This window comes from Rattus rattus, chromosome 2, assembly GCF_011064425.1.
Source record: "Rattus rattus isolate New Zealand chromosome 2, Rrattus_CSIRO_v1, whole genome shotgun sequence".
Taxonomy (NCBI): domain Eukaryota; kingdom Metazoa; phylum Chordata; class Mammalia; order Rodentia; family Muridae; genus Rattus; species Rattus rattus.
Window position 1 is genome coordinate 211,445,365 of NC_046155.1, and position 19,434 is coordinate 211,464,798.

Below are 19,434 nucleotides of genomic sequence, written 5' to 3' on the forward strand. Positions count from 1 at the left end.
GCGGTCAACAGGCATTCGCAAGCTCTTGGGAGTGTGGTTTTGTTGCTCTTGCTGACCTCCGGTGTGGTCACTAGATCAGAGCTCACAGTCACGTCGTATTTGCGACGGAAGTGCTCTGGTTTGTCAAGTGCTTCCAGCAGCTCTGGGACTCAGCTGACGTGCAGCTCCCCTGTCTACCAGAGAATGCTTTGATGCTCATACACTTCTCTGCTATAGACTTTAGCCCTCGTAGTAGTTTATCTTTACTTTGGTAGGCTATGGAAGACGCATTGAAACTCTATAAGGTAAATGTTATCATTTTTGACTGAGCATGGTGGCGCACACCTGCAATCCCCACACTGAGGAGGCTGAAGTAGGAAATTGCAAATTGAAATCAGCCTGGGGTACGTACATGGCTGGCCTGGATTACCGGTGAGATTTTTCTGTAGAACAGAATGTTTCCATTTTAACTGTAATTCACTGGTTTTAAGGATATCCTCAGTGCGTGCAGCTATCACCGCTATTTCCAGAACTTAAAAATACATGTTTGTGTGCCCACGTACCTATATATGGCATGCATTCAAGTGTGTGCACATTTGTGCAGAGGCCAGAGGTCACTGTCAGGCGACCTCTGCTAGTACTCTCAGTTCTTGAAGCAGGGCCTGTCTCTCATTGAACTTGAAACCGATTGGCTACAGTGGTTGGCCAGCCTGTCATCTGCCCTCCTTGGCCTAGACCACGGTTCTTCTGCATTGGTCTTGGGAACAGAGCTCATGTCTTTACCAACGGAGCAGCTCCCTGCATTCTCAGTGTAGACTCTGTACCCATTAAGTAGCCACTAGCCCTGAGGAACCTCCCTCACACAGTCACACACCTGTTCTTTACCTGATGTATTTAACTTTCTAGTGACTGTTGTCCAGACTCATCTGTGGTGAACCTCCTTCCTGGTTCAGACAAGACAGCATTTCATTTTGCATGTACACACAATAGGTAGTCTGTATGTTGTTTACCCGTGTGCCTCTTGGGTATTGTCCTGTTTGTATGCTTCTGCTACTGTGGATAATGTTGGGGGAAGCTTGAACATAGGTGAACATGTTGGATATTCTTCCCAATCTGTGGGTTGCCATTTTGTCCTAACAACAATGTCCTTTGCCTTACAGAAGCTTTGCAGTTTTATAAAGTTCATTTGTTGATTCTTGATGTTAGAGCATAAGCCATTGGTGTTCTGTTTAGGAAATTTGCCCCAGTGCCCACTTTTCTTTTATTAGTTTGTGTATATCTGGTTCTATGTGCAGGTCCTTGATCCAATAAAAGAAGTTCTTTTATTGTTGAAGATAGTTTTTGCCATTCTGGGTTTTTTGTTATTCCAGATGAATTTGCAAATTGCTCTTTCTAACTCTATGAAGAATTGAGTTGGAATTTTGATGGGGATTGCATTGAATCTGTAGATCGCTTTTGGCAAAATGGCCATTTTTACTATATTAATCCTGCCAGTCCATGAGCATGGGAGATCTTTCCATCATCTGAGATCTTCAATTTTTTTCTTCAGAGACTTGAAGTTCTTGTCATACAGATCTTTCACTTGCTTAGTTAGAGTCACACCAAGGTATTTTATGTTATTTGTGACTATCGTGAAGGGTGTCATTTCCCTAATTTCTTTCTCAGCCTGTTTATCCTTTGAGGAGAGGAAATCTACTGATTTGTTTGAGTTAATTTTATATCCAGACACTTTGCTGAAGTTGTTCATCAGGCTTAAGGTGGTATTTTGGGGTCACTTAACTATACTATCATATCATCTGCAAATAGTGATATTTGACTTTTTACTTTCCAGTTTGTATCTATTTGACCCCTTTTCGTTGACCTATTGCTATGGCTAGGACTTCTAGTACTGTATTGAATTGGTATGGAGAGAATAGGCATCCTTATCTAGTTCCTGATTTTAGTGGGATTGCTTCAAGTTTCTCTCCATTTAGTTTCGTGTTGGCTACTTTCTTGTTGAATGTTGCTTTTACTATGATTAGGTATATGCCTTGTATTGCTGATCTTTCCAGGACTTTTAACATGAAGTGGTGTTGAATATTGTCAAATGCTTTCTGAGCATCTAACGAAATGATCATGTGGTTTTTTTCTTTGCGTTGGATTATATAGTGGATTACATTGATGGATTTCTTTATATTGAACCATCCCTGCATCCCTGGGATGATTCCTACTTGATCATGATGGATGGTCATTTTGATGTGTTCTTGGATTCGGTTTGTAAGAATTTTATTGAGTATTTTTGCATCGATATTCATAAGAGAAATTGGTCTGAAGTTCTTTTTCTTTGTAGTGTCTTTGTGTGGTTTAGGTATAGTGTAATTGTGGCTTCGGAATTGGTAGTGTTCCTTCTGTTTCTATTTTGTGAAATTGTTTGAATAGTTTTGGTATGAGGTCTTCTATGAAGATCTGATAGAATTCTGCATTAAACCTATCTGGTCCTGGGCTCTTTTTGGTTGGGAGATTTTTAATGACTGTTTAAATTTCTTTAGGAGTTATGGAGTTGTTTAAATGGTTTATCTAATAGTGATTTAACTTTGGTACCTGGTGTCTGTTTAGAAAATTGTCCATTTCCTCCAGATTTTCCAGTTTTGTTGAATATAGGCTTTTGTAGTAGGATCTGATGATTTTTTGAATTTCCTCAGATTCTGTTGTTATGTCTCCCATCTCTTTTCTGATTTTGTTAATTTGGACACACTCTCTGTGCTCTCTGGTTAGTCTGCTTAAGGGTTTATCTATCCTGATGATTTCCTCAAAGAACCAGCTTTTGGTTCTGTTGATTCTTTCTATGGTCCTTTTTTTACTTGGTTGATTTTAGTCCTGAGTTTATTTCCTGCCGTCTACTCCTCTTGTGTGTGTTTGCTTCTTTTTGTTTTAGAGCTTTTAGCGACTGATGTATGCTCTCTCCAGTTTCTTTTTGGAGGCACTCAGAACTTGTGCCCATAAGTTTGGGTATCTTGTGCCTTCATTTTCATTAAATTCTAAAAAGTCTTTAATTTCTTTTTTTATTTCTTACTTGACCAAGTTATAATTGAGTAGAGCGTTGTTCAACTTTGATGTGTATTTGGGCTTTCTGCCATTTTTGTTATTGAAGACTAGCCTTAGTCATTTGTGATCTGATAGGATGCATGGGATTATTTCAATCTTCTTTTATCTGTTGAGGCCTGGTTTGTGTCCGATTAAATGGTAAATTTTGGAGAAGATACCATGAGGTGCTGAGAAGAAGGTATATTGTTTTGTTTTAGGATGATATGTTCTATAAATATTTGTTAAATCCACTTGGTTTATAACTTCTGTTAGTTTCTCTATGTCTCTGTTTAGTTTCTGTTGCCATGACCTGTCCACTGATAAGAGTGGGGTGTTGAAATCTCCTACTATTACTGTGTGAGGTGCAGTGTGTGCTTTGAGCTTTAGTAAGGCTTCTTTTTTGAACGTAGGTCCCTTGCATTTGGAGCATAGGTATTCAGGATTGAGAGTTCATCTTGGTGGATTTTTCCTTTGATGAATATAAAGCTTCCTTCCTTATCTTTTTTGATAACTTTTGTTTGAAAGTCGATTTTATTCGATATTACAATGACTACTCCAGCTTGTTTCCTGGGACCATTTGATTGGACAATTGTTTTCCAGCTTTTTTCTCTGAGGTAGTGGTTATCTTTGTTAGTGAGGTGTGTTTCCTCTATGTATCAAAATGCTGGGTCCTCTTTATGTATCCAGTCTGTTAGTCTATGCCTTTTTTATTGGGGAATCGAGTCCATTGATGTTAAGAGATATTAAGTTATAGTGATTGTTGTTTCCTGTTATTTTTCTTGTTAGAGGTGGAATTATCTTTGGCTTTCTTCTTTTCGGTTTGTTGCAAGATTATTACTTTCTTGCTTTTTGTATTGTGCATTTTCCCTCCTTGTGTTGGAATTTTCCATCTATTATCTTTTGTAGGGCTGGATTTGTGGAAAGATACTCTGTATATTTGGTTTTGTCATAGAATATCCCCGTTTCTCCATACGTTAATTGAGAGTTTTGCTGGATATAGTAGCCTGGGCTGGCATTTGTGTTCTCTTAGAGTCTGTATGACATCTGTCCAGAATCTTCTGGTTTTCATAATCTCTGGTGAGAAGTCTAGTGTAATTCTGATAGATTTGCTTTATATGTTACTTGACCTTTTTCCATTACTGCTTTTAATATTCTTTGTTTTGTGCATTTGGTCTTTTGACTATTATATGACAGGAGGAATTTCTTTTGTGGTCCAATCTATTTGGAGTTCTGTAGGCTTCTTGTATGCCTATGGGTATCTCTTTTTTTAAGTTAGGGAAGTTTTCTTCTATAGTGTTTTTTGAAGATATTTACTGGCCCATTAGGTTGCGAGTCATCACTCTCTCCTATACCTATTATTCCTTAGGTTTGACCTTCTCATTGTGTCTTGGATTTCCTGGATGTTTTGGGTTAGGAGCTTTTTGTCTTTTACATTTTCTTTGATCATTGTGTCAGTGTTTTCTATGGTATCTTTTGCCCTTGCAATTCTCTCTTCTATCTCTTGTATTCTGTTGGTGATGCTCTCATCTAGGACTCCTTATCTTTTTCCTAGGTTTTTAATCTCTACGGTTGTCTCCCTTTGTGATTTCTTTATTGTTTTTATTTCCATTTTTAAATGCTGGATGGTTTTGTTCAATTCCTTCACCTGTTTATGTTTTCCTATAATTCTTTAAGGGAGTTTTGTATTTCCTCTTTAAGGACTTCTGCTTATTTACCTGTGTTGTCCTGTATTTCTTTAAGGGAGTTATTTATGTCATTCTTAAAGTCCTCTATCATCATCATGAGATGTGATTTTAAATCCAAATCTTGCTTTTCCAGTGTGTTTGGATATCCAATATTTGCTTTGGTGGGAGAACTGGGCTCTGATGATGCCAAGTAGTCTTGGTTTTTGTTCCTTAGGTTCCTGCACTTGCCTCTTGTCATCAGGTAGTGTCTGGTGTTAGTTTATCTTGCTGTCTCTGACAGTGGCTTGATCCTCCTGTAAGCCTGTATATCAGCACTCCTGTAGACCACAGCTAGATTTGGGTATAGAGAGCTGTGGGACCAGTTCAGCTCCAGGAGCAGGCAGAAACCTGAAGGGTCCTGTCCCAGACTGTTCCTGGGCTTGTGTGTCCTGAGGCCTGCTGTCAGTTTGCTGGGAGCAGAAGAGTTGGTCTTACCTCTGCCCTCAGTGTTCCTGGTAACTGGCTTTCAGCTCTGGGTCCAGGCAGAATCCTCTGCTTCAGCCTCTTGTGTGTTGTGATGGTAGGCATGTGGCAACATGCTTGGATATTTCTTGTAAGCCTTTATAAGTTAGAACCTGGGCTGGAGAGATGGCTCAACGGTTAAGAGCATTGACTGGTATTCCAGAGGTCCTGAGTTCAATTCCCAGCAACCACATGGTGGCTCACAACCATCTGTAATGAGATCTGATGCCCTCTTCTGGTGTGTCTGAAGACAGCTACAGTGTACTTATATACATGAAATAAATAAATAAATCTAAGTTAGAACCTTTGGAATTCCTAGGTAGAGGATCTTAATTTACCGATCATTTGACTATTATACAATTTTAATTGCAGATAGCTTTAATGACTTTGGAGTTTATAAATAAATGATTCAATTAAGAAGAGTTCAGTACTGAGGTAAGTGCTGGAGAAATTGCTTCCTTAGGAATGTAGTGTTTGCTGGCCATTTTCTGTCAACCTGACACAAAGTACAGTCATCTGGAAGAGGAATTTTCTCCATTAGGTACCTGTGGGGCATTTTTATTTTTTTTATTTTTTTTATTAATGGTTGATTGGGGAAGTCCACTGTAAGTGATGCCACCCCTGGGCAGGTTCTCTTGGATTTTGTGAGAATGCAAGCTGAAGAAATCGTGGGGAATGAATCAGGGAGTAGTACCCTTTCTTGTCTGTGCTTCAGCTCCTGCCTCCACGTTCCTGACTTGAGGGTTTGTCTTAGTGTCTGCTGATGCTCGACTATCCAAGGTGAAGTAAACTCCTTCCCTCACAGGTTGGATTTGGTCATGGTGTTTTTCACAACAGCAAGCAAACTAAGACAATACATGTTAGAGAGATGTGTTTGGGGATCTGAAATGTGTAGAGGAGGCAACATGGTTTAGTTGGATCTCACTGCCATCCAAAGAAAAACTTAGGCAAACGTAAAGGTGGGGCAAACTAGTAGCCATAGTCAATTGAGAAATGATGTTCAGAAAGTCCAGTAATAAAATTCAGGTAGTTTATGGAGAGCCTGTGTGAGCCATTACTTCAAATCGTTTTAAAGATCAGAGAGGTTTTTTGTGAGAATGGGAAATGCAGACTGCAGCGGGCCACAGAGCACATAGCTGGGACTCTCATTAGGTTGAGGAGGGGCTGGGCACTGCTGATAGGACAGCCTTTGCTTCTTGTTGTAAGCGTAGACCTCATGTTTAGGAAGCTCACCCTTGGCAGAGCCCTGAACCTTTCATTAATGTAGTTATCAGGAAGCAAAAAAGGGTTCCAAGACTGTAACCGAGTCCGTAAGTCTTTGTGGGTGACTGCAGCTCTCTTGTTATCCTCATCCAGAAGTTCCAATCCCGTGGGCTGCGGGTACTTTATGGAGCAACACAGCAGCCCCTAGAACCCACTGTCCAACCTTGTGATTGTATTGATGATTAAATTGCTCAGAATAATCAGATCTTGGCTCAGACCTTGAGCTGTGGTGTCACCAGTGGCTGTGGACTACTAAAGGTCCCTTTGCACTGTTCGGTAGCCACTAACTTTCCTGGAATGTTCAGGCAGTTGCTTTGTAACTTCATAGGTGTTTCTTAAGTTTCCAAAGTAAATGCATACATTTAAGACATTCTTGGGCATTTGAATCCTGTTCAGAGGTTCACAGAGGCAAATGGACTTTCAGATCCTGAAGTGAAGTTGGCATCTTTTAAAAATACAGAAAGTATCAGTGCAGTCCTTGATTATGTGCGTATGTATGATTGTGTCTTAAAGGCTCTACGTCCACAGAATGAGACGAAGACATAACCTTAAGCTCTGTTTGATGTATTTACCCACATGATCGTCAGAATTTCACTGGTAGATTTTACTGCGATGGATTTTTTTTTTCATAAATGCTTAGGTGGGATGGGCAATGCTATTTTTAAATTTTTAGGAACAACAAACACCAGACTTTTATGTGTAGTCCTAATAAACTGAATAAAGTCTCCTCATCGTGCTAGATACTAAAGGATGACGTTAACAAAACAGTCTTGTGTTTCCAGAATTTGGGGAATAAAGAAGAGGTGTAAGGGAGGAGAACCCTGTGGGTGTGCAGTGCATTAAAGGGGGGTTCTTCTCCATTGGGGTCAGTCTAGACTGACTGGGAGGTGAGATGTTTGCTGACCAGGCCCTGAAGTACGTCAGGTTCAGATACAACAGACTGAGAAGCGTTGCTTTAAGTGCTGCTTGCAGCATTTGGGTCATGAGCATAAGTAGAGGAGTTCAGTGGTGACAATATCTGATATACATAATTATAGTAACTGGCTACAGTGTCCCAAATGGCTAACCATACAACTGGTCTATGTGTAGATAAATTGTTCTGTGTAAGTTGGTGTTTGGTTCAGAGAGCTGGGACCCTCTCTTGTAAACGTAAGATGTGCAGGCTGGTGAGGAATGTGTATGTAAGCGTTATAGCACATGACTGTTTAAAGTCTGAACCGGCTTCATGATTTGATTCTGTGTTAATCATTTGATTATATAGGTGCCTTAGGGTTTTACTGCTGTGAACAGACACCTGACCAAAGCAGTTCTTAGAAGGACAGTTTAATTGGGGCTGGCTTACAAATTCAGAGGTTCAGTCCATTATCATCAAGGCAGGAGCATGGCATCATCCAGGCAGGAGTGGTGCAGGAGGAGCTGAAAGTTCTATATCTTTTGAAGGCTGCTAGCAGAACACTGACTTCCAGGCAGCCAAAATGAGTGTCTTAAAGCCCATGCCCACAGTGACACACCCATTCCAACAAGGCTGCGGGTACTCCAACAAGAACCACACCTTCTAGTAGTGCCACCCCCTGGGCCGAGCATATATAAACCATCACAGTATGGTTAGTATTAGCATTTCCTCCTCTAAAATATTGGACCAGTTAGAGTCAGCTGTTAACAGAGCATTTGTGCCCTGAACTTCAGACAGTGGAGTGTTTTCTTCATTCCTTTATTCTTAAGGAGTGACATCACACCAAGGGATGGTTGTTAGTGACCTGGCACTGTCTCAGAAGGTGATGTCATTCCTGTGCATAGGGGCAAAGCTGCTTCCTGTGCTCATGTCACGAAGGACCTGTTTGGGGTATATTTTTTAAAGGGACCTAAAGATTGGTTTGTTGCACCCAGTAGCTTTTAGTTCTTAGAAGATGTAGCAGCTCTGATGTTACAGGTGACTGGTAGTGTTAACTGAGTTTTCCTCAGCCTTTTTTGTACAGAGCAGTAATTTAAAACTCAGATGGAGCTCATGAATTAGATGTGCTCGCTCTTGTCAGCATCTAACTTTAAACTGCCACAGTGCTGGCATTTCCTTACTGCTGATCTGCTGACGTTTGCTGCTTGTGAGATCTTTTGAAATGCGCTTGCGCTGTCAAATAAGGATACTGTAAGCCAGTCACTTGACTTCTCAGTGGGCACTTACTTGTTGTAGTTAGGAAGAAAAGATTGGCTTGTTCTCTTCAGAAGTATTTCTAATCATGGAATTTTTAATAAAAGTTTTTAAAATTATCAGCAGAAAGTGAATTGACAATGACTTTGGAATATTGTAAGAACGGTTGGCAACTTGAGTCAGTTTTAAATGATTTATAAAACTTTTTGGAGAAATCAAACTCATTAACTGTGAAAGTTTGTGTTTCGATGAAGAGCTCAATATTCTGTAATTGAATGAACAAGTCATTGTTTTTCCTTAGTAAATCAAAGTTTTTCCAGTTTGGTAGTTATCGTAAGGCATTACTAGTTTTTAGCATACTTATCTACGAAGTGACATACTAGAGTGTTTGTCAATGTAAAATAAAATGATCCTAATTGCTTTAAATGATCTCTGTTGTGACGCAGGAAGGTTTGGTCAGTGATATACAGGCTGCTGTCTCTATTAAATATTAGGTCACAATAAATACTAAAGAGCACAGGTTGGAGAGGTGGCTCAGTGGCTAAGAGCACTGACTGTCCTTCCCGGAGGTCCTGAGTTCAATTTCCAGCAACCACATGGTGGCTCACAACCATCTGTAATGAGATCTGATGCCCTCTCTGGTGTGTATGAAGACAGCTACAGTGTACTTATATAATAGATAGATAGATAGATAGATAGATAGATAGATAGATAGATAGATAGATAGATAGAACAATACCATATAAGAATGTCAGTTTTTGAAGATGTAATGTCCTCTTAACTTTTCAAAGTTGATACTAGTGCTGCTGTTGACTTGTTCACAGAGCTATTACATAATCAATTGTTGGCTGTGTTTTCAGCATTGGCCTTGTTGCCTTTAGCAAACATTGCAGGCGTGTGAAGTAATGCTTAGTTGTTTGACTTCCTAGGCGACAGTCTGCTGGGACCCAGTCACTTATGTCCCAGGGGAACTAAGCTGGTCTATAGGGACATGGCCCTGTGGACAGAAAGCTGTGTCCTGACCATCTTTTGTGGTTAAAGTACATGCTTGCATGAGTGATGCATCTTCAGTATGGGACTAAGTTCTAGCTTTCCTGTCATGACCACGTGTATTGCAGAGCGAAGCCAGTGATTGTATCTAATGAGTCTGGCTTGCAAGTAGTGAGAGTAAGCCTTGAAGCGATGGTGAGTCCAGCCTTGAAGCAGATGGAAAACTTCATGGTGTGTATATTTATTTTACCTGCTTAGTCCCTTTCATTTGTGGTTGGCATGAGGGAATGCAGGAGAATTCTTGTAACCAAGCTGTTTCTAGAGTACTGAACAAAATAGATTAAAAATGGCAGTAACTATGCAGCCTGCGATGTGGATCACTGAGGTTCTAAGGGTATGCAAGGGAAGATGGTGGACAGTCAATGAGGGGAGTTGGGAAGGGAAAGGAAGGGGGGAAGGGAAGAAGGGATGTGAGATGTGCCTAGAGTGGGGCAGGTCTCAGGGCTGACTGGCTGCCGGGGACCTCCTGCATAGCCAGAACAGCATTTTATCAGACAGACAACAGGGATCCCTTATAGCAACCGAGTTGTAGTACCAGACAGAAAAGCCCCAGAGTTACAGCTTATGGAGCTCTCTAGTCATTAGGAAAACAGGTCAACATAGCAACTTCCTTGTAACCGTCATGAATCCACACATACCAGGTAAGCACGGGGGAGACCTGCAGATGTTGCAGCCATACACCGTTGCTGAGAAGATGAATTAGCACCGCTATACTGCCCTATTGGAGAACAGTTTGGGACTGCGGGGTAAAACCAGACCTGCCATTCTGGGGAGTGCTTTCAGAAAGTCCTGCGTTAAGAAGACAGTGGAGAACTGGTCCTTCTCCAGTGAGACATCTATAGTAGCAAAGCGTCAAGAACAACCTACCTTCCAATTAGGCAGAAAGAACACTTTATTCGTGATGAAGTACTATATAGGAGTTAAAAAAAGAACATGGACCTGAATAGAGCTATGTGTGAGCATAGAAAACCGTAGTGTTGAACTAAAATCAAGAATATGAATAGAGTGATAATGATAAACATACAAGATCAACGTTGACCTATGAAACATGCCGTCTCCAGCAATAGCTGCTGAGAAATGTGTTGACCCAGGAGGTGCCGCCTTCTGCTCAGTGACTTCTGAGCATGCTGGGATTTTAGTGATCATCTCCAACGATGTTGGTGTCGAGCAGCTCTTCTTGCCACACAGCTTTCCCAACTGTAGAAAACAATAGGCCAGTGTCCTTTGAAGACCCTGATAAGATACTAAACAGTAAAGTGACCTGTGCTGTGTTGTTTGTGGAGATGATAGTCCATCACCGTCACTGGTATTGGTAACAGTGAAGCCAGTGGGGGTTAAAATGTCTGTAACTACTCTTTGCTCCACTGTGGACGCTGTCTTTAAACTTAGGAAAAGTACCAAAAATACCAGGTGAGCTTTTCTTGCCTGCTTGCCGTCAATTTTTATTGGAGTTTCTGGAGCGCCTTGGTCTGCTTCTGGATCTTTCCCTTATCTCATCTGTATTGCTTGTTTTTGTTTTTTAAATGATTGAAAGTTCCTTTGAAAGGGAGTTTTTTTTTTTCACCCTTCATTCTTTTTATTGGATATCTTTCAAATGTTATTCCCTTCCCAGGTTTCCCGTCCATAAGCCCCCTGTCCCCTCCCCCTCCCCTGAAAAGGCGTTTTGGATGTCTGCCTAATTTGTGTTCCGCCCCATATTGAACTCTGACTGACAGTAGTCTTTCGGTTATGCTATATGAGATTCAAGTCTTGTTTATGTCTTGGACTAGGGATGTAGCTCAGTTGGTTAGAATGCTTGCCTAGTATCCTTGAAAGTGTGGCTGCTGTCTCTAGGACTGCTTAAAACTGGGCGTGGCAAGGCTAGTCTTGAAGCCCGTGCTTGGAAGGTGGAGACAGGAGGATCAGGCTTTAAGACCATCACTGTCTACATAGTGAGGTCAGGGTCAGTCTTAAAACAAAGGTACAGTGGGCCTGGCAGAATCACATCAGTTACGTACCTGAGACAGAGTGTGTGTGTGTGTGTGTGTGCGAGAGTACACTGTGTTATTATTGGAACTTGTTTGCAGTTTGAAGTCATCTTTGGACACAGAAAATGGTGCTTGGAAGACACTGGCCAGATACTTGTTTTTCTTTAAGAATCATGAATTTTGTTCACAGATTGGATTTTGGCATTCTCCCAGTACAGAGCACTGTTGAACTTTATTTTTTATTGCCTTTTTATTATTTTGGCTTCTTTTTCTTTTTAATAAAATGATCAGTATGTGAAATTTTAAGCCAAATGAGGACCAAAGGAATTCCTGGTTTTCAAAAGTGTGTCTTTAATTTTATATTAAAGAGGCAATGTCGGCTTTATTTTTAGAAATTCAGTATTTTATAGTTGTTGGGTAATTTAACACCTCCTGCTTTCACTTCTTCTTAAATAAATGGAGGAATCTGTGAGTTGTTTGTATAAACAACTTGGATAAAAAGTTCACAAGGACCTTCAGTTTCATCCTGTGACTTGCCCAAATGCCTTTACTTGATGTATAAGATTGTAGCAAAACGGAGATTAAAATCAAAGGTAGGAGTGAGTTGCTTGACTTAAAACAAGCAAACCCCTCTACGCCCCTTATTTGAATAATATAAAATATGACGGGCTGAGAATAGTGGAGAATGAATCGAAGGATAATTAAGTGTAGGAAACGGCTCAATGCCCTTGATGATTTATAGCTCAAACAGCTGCGACTCCAGATGCCCGGTAAACGTTGACGTTGGCATAGCACACACTTTTGAGCAGATTCCATAAAGCTTTGCCTATGTGTCTTTGGCGACTTGCTTTCAATTTTCACCCAAATGCAAAATATTTGGGGCTGGTTGCTCAATGAAAAGTTGTGTACATTTGGCTTCACCAAGCATTGCACCCTTGGGAGAAGGGCTTGCTTGGACAGTGACTCCATGTCTGTGAGGGGATGGGTGAGGAGGGCAGTTTCCTGTGCTGCTCCCAAAGGTCTGAACAACCTGTAGTAGTAGCTTAAGGTTGGAAAACAAGCAGGAGGCAGAGGAGTGACTGCAGATGGGCTGTGGACTGTGTGAGAGAATCCTTCCCTCTGTCACTAAACCTTTCAGACGAGTTAGTTTATAAAGTGAATTTAAGTCCCAATTACTAGAAATGATGCTTTGGCTGATTTTAGACAGAAATTTGGAGAAATAGTTGCTTTAGCAGAAGTTGGAAAGTGGTAACTTTTCTGCTTGACTTTTACTCTAATATTGGCCACCAGAGATAACCCATTTTCCCTTGCCTTATATGAAGGTAAACGTGAATTTTACAGGCAGAGGGGTTGTGTCCTGTACCAAGCACAATGCTGATATTGTGCGAACATTGGCGATGTCACCTGAAGGGCTCCTCACAAGGGAAGCAGGTTAGAGAGGGTGTCCTGTACCAACAACTGGTTGGAGCTGGGATGTGGAGCCCATCTCTAGGTTCTAATTATTTTAAGTGGTTGTTGCTATTCCAGATCCTCATCTTTTAGAATAAAAATCTTGAAGGATTGTTCTTGTGGACCGTGCTTACACATGTGGAGTAAAGGTTGTCTTGGTTTGGTTAGTGTCTCACCAAGCTCTGACTTAGGTTAGTTTTGCCTCACCTTGGCATTGAATCATGCAGTAAACTTTCCCGGTGTGAAGGAGGAGCGGCTGCCTCACTTAGGGAACTTCTTAAAAGCTCCGGATGTTGCTGGACTCTCTGACCTCACTTTTGGCATTTGTCTTTTGTTGGGGGCACCTAAGCTTTTCACTAATGCAGGGAAGTAGCTACTTAGGGCAAAATCTTTCTCTTAATGTTTTGTCATACTCAGCAGTGTTGGTTTTAATAATTGTATTCGTGTTAAGCAGCTTTGGCCCCTCATCTCGCACAGAGGTTTTCAGTCCCACTGGAGGGCAGGTCCATTGGTGTACAGAGCAGAGAGGCTGCATCCTGTATGGGCAGTGCTGCTCCTCAGAGCAGAATGTTAAAGCTGGAGAGGTCGAGCAGTCCAGTTCTAGCAAGCAGAGACCCAGGGCCGCATACCAGATTCTTTAGAGACCCTGACTTGAGGAGGCTTTCTCCTAGCGAGATGGTCCAGTTCTGGGCAGTCTTTCTTATTATGGAATTGGAGGAAGAGGGTATCTATTTGCTCCCCCAGCTCCAAGCTACAGGACAGAGCTGACCTTGTGTTGGGTTCTATTCCGTACCTCACCTGATACCTCTGTCATAGATCTGTTAGTAGAAATGGATGTTTCTGTGTGTCTTATGGTCAGCTCGTGGGTTTTGCAGCATAAATTCATGATTTTTTGTTACATTTAAGATGAAAGGAGCAGTCTATAGCTGATTATGTATTTTATATTTTTGAAATTATAATTGATTACATAATTTCTCCCTTCCTTTTCCTCCTAAACCATCTTGTGTACCCCTCATTGCTCTTTCAAATTTATGACCTTTTAAAATTTATTGTTAAAATATGTGTGTGTATTTGTATATGTCTGTATAACTGCATATCCCTAAATGTAACTTGCTCAGTCTATATAATGTATGTATTTTCGGGGCTGATCGTTTTATTTGGGATTGGATAACTAGTCAGCGTGCTCTTCCCTGGGGTAGACTATTCTGTCTCACGCAGCATTCCATAGTTGCCTGTAGTTCTCGGTCTTGGGGGAGGGCTCCTGGGCTTTCCCGTGTTCATTTTGGCACAACCTGTGGTTGTCCTTGTTCAGGCTGTGTTTGGGCAGCCATGTTGGTGAGAGTGTGTGTAGCCGCTGACATTACTAGGAGACAGTCCTGCAGCAGACATCCTCTGGCTCTCAGTCTTCTGTCCCTCGGTGCTCCTGGAGCCTCCGGTGTGGAGCTGTTTTGTGTCTCTTGACTGGGCTTCACACATCACATTGTTTTGGTTGTGGTAATGGCGTTTCCCTGAGTCATTTTTTCCTCCGGTGTTTCTTGCCCCCTTATTTCTCCGGTCTACAGCCTTGGTTTTGGCCCATTCTGCTTCGGCAGCTTCTCCTGTATCTTTGTGTAGTGGCTGTTTCTCAGGACGGATTGTAGCCCTGGGTACCCTTCCTCCCTTCTCCCCTCCCTCTCCATCTTACCTGTCATGAGGAACTGGGTCTGAGAGTGACAGGGTGGTCCTTGAGGTTCTGAGGAAGTTTAGTCATGGAGCTCCTGCAGCCCTTGGGCTCTGAGCTGGGGTTCCTTGTACTTTGGACAGCTTAACTGCCTTAGCCTGCACGTGTACTGACTTGAATTTCAGAGAGACAGCGTCGTCATTTTTCTCTAGCGTTGACTCTTCTGTGTGTATAAATATTACACGTTAGAGTAACTAGTCTGTTATTTTCATTGTTTTGGATTGTGTGAAAGCATAGACACTCGGATTCAATGAGAGGTAACTGTGGGAAAGTTGTTCCTTCATTGAGAAGGCCCACCAGTAGGGCTTATCACGTGGCCGTGCTATTGGACATGACGCTTGCAAATTGACGACGCCTGGCTGCCCTAGTGTCTGCATGGTTAGACAGATTGTAGTTAGACAATGCGCTGTTATACCCGGCCACGATGGACACTCGAACTACTTTGGAAGAGAAAATAATAAATATCACCATCACCGAGGAAGAAAATAGAGCACTGTTTGAGAATAAAGTTTCCTTTTTTGCTAAGCAACTGGTGCACCCCTAAACTTAGTGTTGTTAAGAGTTCGGCCTTCAGCCGATGGGCAAATCCTCCTGTGCCCTCTAACCTCCCTCCTCCTTTCCTCGAGTGTCTGGCGTTGCCTTTGTAATAGAGTTTGCTAACAGGGCATGAGACTTTTTCCATCGAAGCTTACCTGTAGTTTGATCATGGCTGAGCATCTGACTTTCTTTTTTAAGTGTGTATAGATAGAAAGCTGATTTGTGTGAGATTGTGGAAACGTGTATAACTAAAGAGCTCGGTAGGACTTCTGGGCTCAATAGAGGTCCCGTTAAGGTTTGTAACTGTCAGATAGTTTATTTGATTTGTCTTTGAGATAGGTTCTCCCTCTGTAGGCCTTGAGCTCATGGCCGTTCTCCTGCCTCAGCCTCCTGAGTGTTTTGACTAAAGATTTACCCTGCCTGGATACTGAGATGAGAGAAGTTACTGTGATGGTTTAAGAAAAAAATACACTCACTAGTTGAGGATTTCATACATGAACACAGGCGGGTTTTGTTAGATGACCTGGGTGTGGGCAGCCCTATACTAGAGTGGTGCAAGGGTGGGCAAAGGAGTTAAGGTGTGCCACACTGATGACTTGGAATCCAGGCTGCTTCAGGAGGAGCGTAGGGGCATAGACTCCTTATGGTCAAGTAAGTGCTGGAATTGGCGTTTGAGGTTTGCATTGAAGAGATAGGAGAGAGCCAGAGGCTGAAGTTGTGGTAAGGTTGCAGGGTAGACTGGGTTTTCTTTCTATTTTTTAAAGGTTTGTTTTATTTTAATGACTGATCCATGTGAGGCCACAGCCAGGCCACTACGTACAGACGAGAGGGAAGCTATGACTTGGTCTCTTCCTCCTTGTACAGAGTCTTGATGATCTCTTCCTTCTTGGCTGGGAGGCGTTCCTCCGGGCACTTTCATACTTCCTTGGTCTTAGACTTGTGAGCCTCTGCCTGGTCAGCCAGTAGCTTCTGCGGGCCGTGTCTGCCTTCAGTTTGTGGACGTGATCCACGAGAATCCGCTTGTTTTTAGACACATTCCCTTTGACCTTCAGGTACAGGCCGTGATACATATGGTGGTCAATCTTCTTCGATTCCCAGTATCTCCTGAGAAACCGGTGCAGGATCCTCACCCAGGTCACCTCCTCGGGATCCCGAGCATTGGCAGTACCCTTCCCCTTCCCTATGCCCATATGGCTGCCCTTCTGTCGGGCCAAGGTGTTTTCCTGGCAGCGGGCCCGGCAATGGACAGTCACAGGCTTCCGATCATCAGCCCATCTGATCAGCTTCCTGATCGACTGACGGGAGTTGGCGTTGGTGGTTTCGTTGGTCTCATTGAGAGGTCCAACCGGCCGCCTTTTTACCACAGAGGAGGACACTGGAGGCAAGCCTCTTCTGTAACCTGGGCATACTCAGCGGATGCAGCAGCGAAAGGAAAGAGCTCAGCTGTGTTTTCAAGGGAGTTATTTTGAGGGTCATGCCCAGCATGTAAAGGGGAACAGTAAGTAATATGAGACTCGGGACCACACGATGCTTATAAAAACCTTACGTGAATGAGGGAGAGGAGGGAAGGCCATTCATTTGAAAACATGGTTTCCCTTAAAGCAGCGGTGTTTGCTATGTTCCTGTGAGTTGCAACAGGCAGTAAATATTTCTGGGTCATAGTTGGGGAAGCTTGGAAGGCGGGGGGACCGTGGGAACAGGATGGGAATGGTGAGAAGAGGAAAACCACAGAAGGTTGATGTCCTGGGCCTGGGAGACCACAGGAGTGTGGGGAGTGAATGCATGGTGATTACATTCAGAGGGCTTCCTATGCATGGGGGGCCTGGAACTCAGTCACACATCTCTGAAACACCGCCCCGGACAGTGCCTTTGTAATTCTAAGTCCAACTGAGTTGATGAAGATAAACCATTAGAGACAGACACTTTTACAGCTGAGGCCCATAGCCTGCATGCTCCCTAAGATGCTTACTGTCTGGTTTTGGTCAGATAAGGATTAAGGATGTGCTGCTTTTTTTTTTTTTTTAAATCCCAAAGGCCCCCAAATCAGTTTTTAGTCTCAGGAACTGCCTGTAGATAGGAGAGCAAGACCCAGTCCCTCTGAGACCTGCTACCCAGTAAAAAGAGCTGGGAATGGTTAGTCCTCCTAAGACTGTCTTGGCAGGATTTGATGCTGTCTTCTGTGAAAAGTTGAAAGCAGAGAAAGTGACATTTCAGGGTGTCCCAAGCAGAGCACAGTTCACCGGCTCCTCCCAACTCTCCCCTTCCTCCCCCTTCCTCCCTGGGGGCCGGATCATTTGTCTTTTCCCTCTGTGGTCTGCTCTTGTTAAGTAAGCTGTGGTGAGGCACTGCTGGGAGGTATTGTATGGCTCAGTTCTGGGTGGGAGCAGTCTTTGAAAACTGCAGGGGTTAGGACTCCCGCTTTAGGTGCCTTGAGCTCAGTCACTTGCATAAGAGGGTTTGGGAGAAGACACTGGGTGAGGTAGGGATTTCACTCTTCAGAGACAAGAAGTTGGGAAAACCTTTGCCCTCCCTCCCTCCCCCTCCCCCTAACCCTCCCTCCCTCTCTCCCTCCCTCCCTCCCTCCTTCCCTCTCCCTTTCACCTGAAGACATTTTCAGTTTTCCTGACAGAGCTATTGATAACTAGCCTATTTTCTGAAGGTTGAAGAACTTTGTTAAATGTCAAGTGGACTGAGAGATTGGCTGTTTACTGGAGGTGCATCTGATAGACTTTGCGATGCAGTGAGTCTTAAATAAAGGGCAGTCTTCCCCCTCCCTTTACATGTAATTGTAGTAATCTCATGTTTTTATCCTTGTGCTCTGCAGTCATAGCGTATGCAGTAGATGCTCTGTGAGCAAATCCGTCTACATTTTGGGAAGTGGTCTCGGCTGTGTCAGGCCTAGAAGTCTCTCTTCATGCACTTCCACTTTGTCTGCAGCTTGCCATGCCATGCCATGCCATGCCGGAGTTGACTTTAGGTCAGGGTAACTGTCCTCCCTCAGGGCACTGTCAGGACTGCTGTCACTTGGAGTGGCCAGCCCCAGTCCATGTCCCTGCACCTCTTACTATACACAGAGCTCTGCCTGGCCTCACTTACCAGGACCGTTGGTCAAATGGGTGTGTGTTCTAGAATAAATTACAGATCACTGACCCTGAGACTTAAATCCACCTATCACTTTGAGTATGAAGGAATAAAATATTGAGACCACCCAAGCACAGCTACTCAGTACTGTGGCCTGAGGACAGACGAGTTTGAGAAGTACTGTGCAATGGCTGCTTTGTTGCTCCTTTGAGTTATTTGATATAGGCTTGAAAGGAGTTGGAGTTAAATGTGTTTTACTTTTAGCATGTGGATATTGGGTGTTTTTCTTTTCTACTCTTTTAGAGTATAAGACTCTGAAGGCTTTGTGTGCACAGGAGAATGCTCTACACTGTGCTCTCCCTCCCTCCCTCTCTTCCTCATTCCTTCCTCCCTCTTTCTTCCTCCTTCCCCCCCTCCCCCCAGTGTGGTGCTGGGGGTCAAACTCAGTCTTTTCACAGCAAACCCTTTACTGGCTGCCATCTCTCCAGCATACTTTAGAGCTTTTAAAAAGCGTTTTGATGAAGTAATTCATAGCTCACCTACGTTTTACTCTGGAGTATATCCGCCCTAAGATTTTATAGCTTTTTAATCCCTTTGGCTGTGTTCGCACATATTCTTGTGCCATTTACTCTGCTCTTATCTTGAATTTACTCAGCACTGTTAACCATGCCAGGCTTTATGCTAAAGAACAAGGGTGTTCCTTCCCCTTTCTCTGTATTCTGCTTGCTCCCTTCTTCCTAGCAGGGCCACCTGCTTCTCTCCTTGGCTCACTAAAGATGCTCCAACACCTTAGGAGCTCACAAGGAAACATGATCTCTTGGGTTTAGGCTGGCCTTGCTGATCTAAGGAGTATCTCTGAGGGATAAACAAGCCTGGCATGTTTGGCACCCGTGTTTTTATTAAAATTACACTTTTATTATGGCCTCAAACTCACTGACATCTCTGAAGTCATTGCAGACCCTAAGGACTACATGAGTGAAGACACAGTGGTGA

At 42.9% G+C, this 19,434-nt stretch overlaps 1 protein-coding gene and 1 pseudogene across 1 annotated transcript in view; one reads left to right on the top strand and one right to left on the bottom strand.

The window, feature by feature from the left end:
- Epb41l2 (erythrocyte membrane protein band 4.1 like 2) overlaps window positions 1-19,434 on the top strand; it is a 162,922-nt gene that overhangs the window by 31,794 nt on the left and 111,694 nt on the right. The window lies entirely within an intron of this gene.
- Window positions 16,195-16,767, bottom strand: LOC116892954 (annotated as a pseudogene).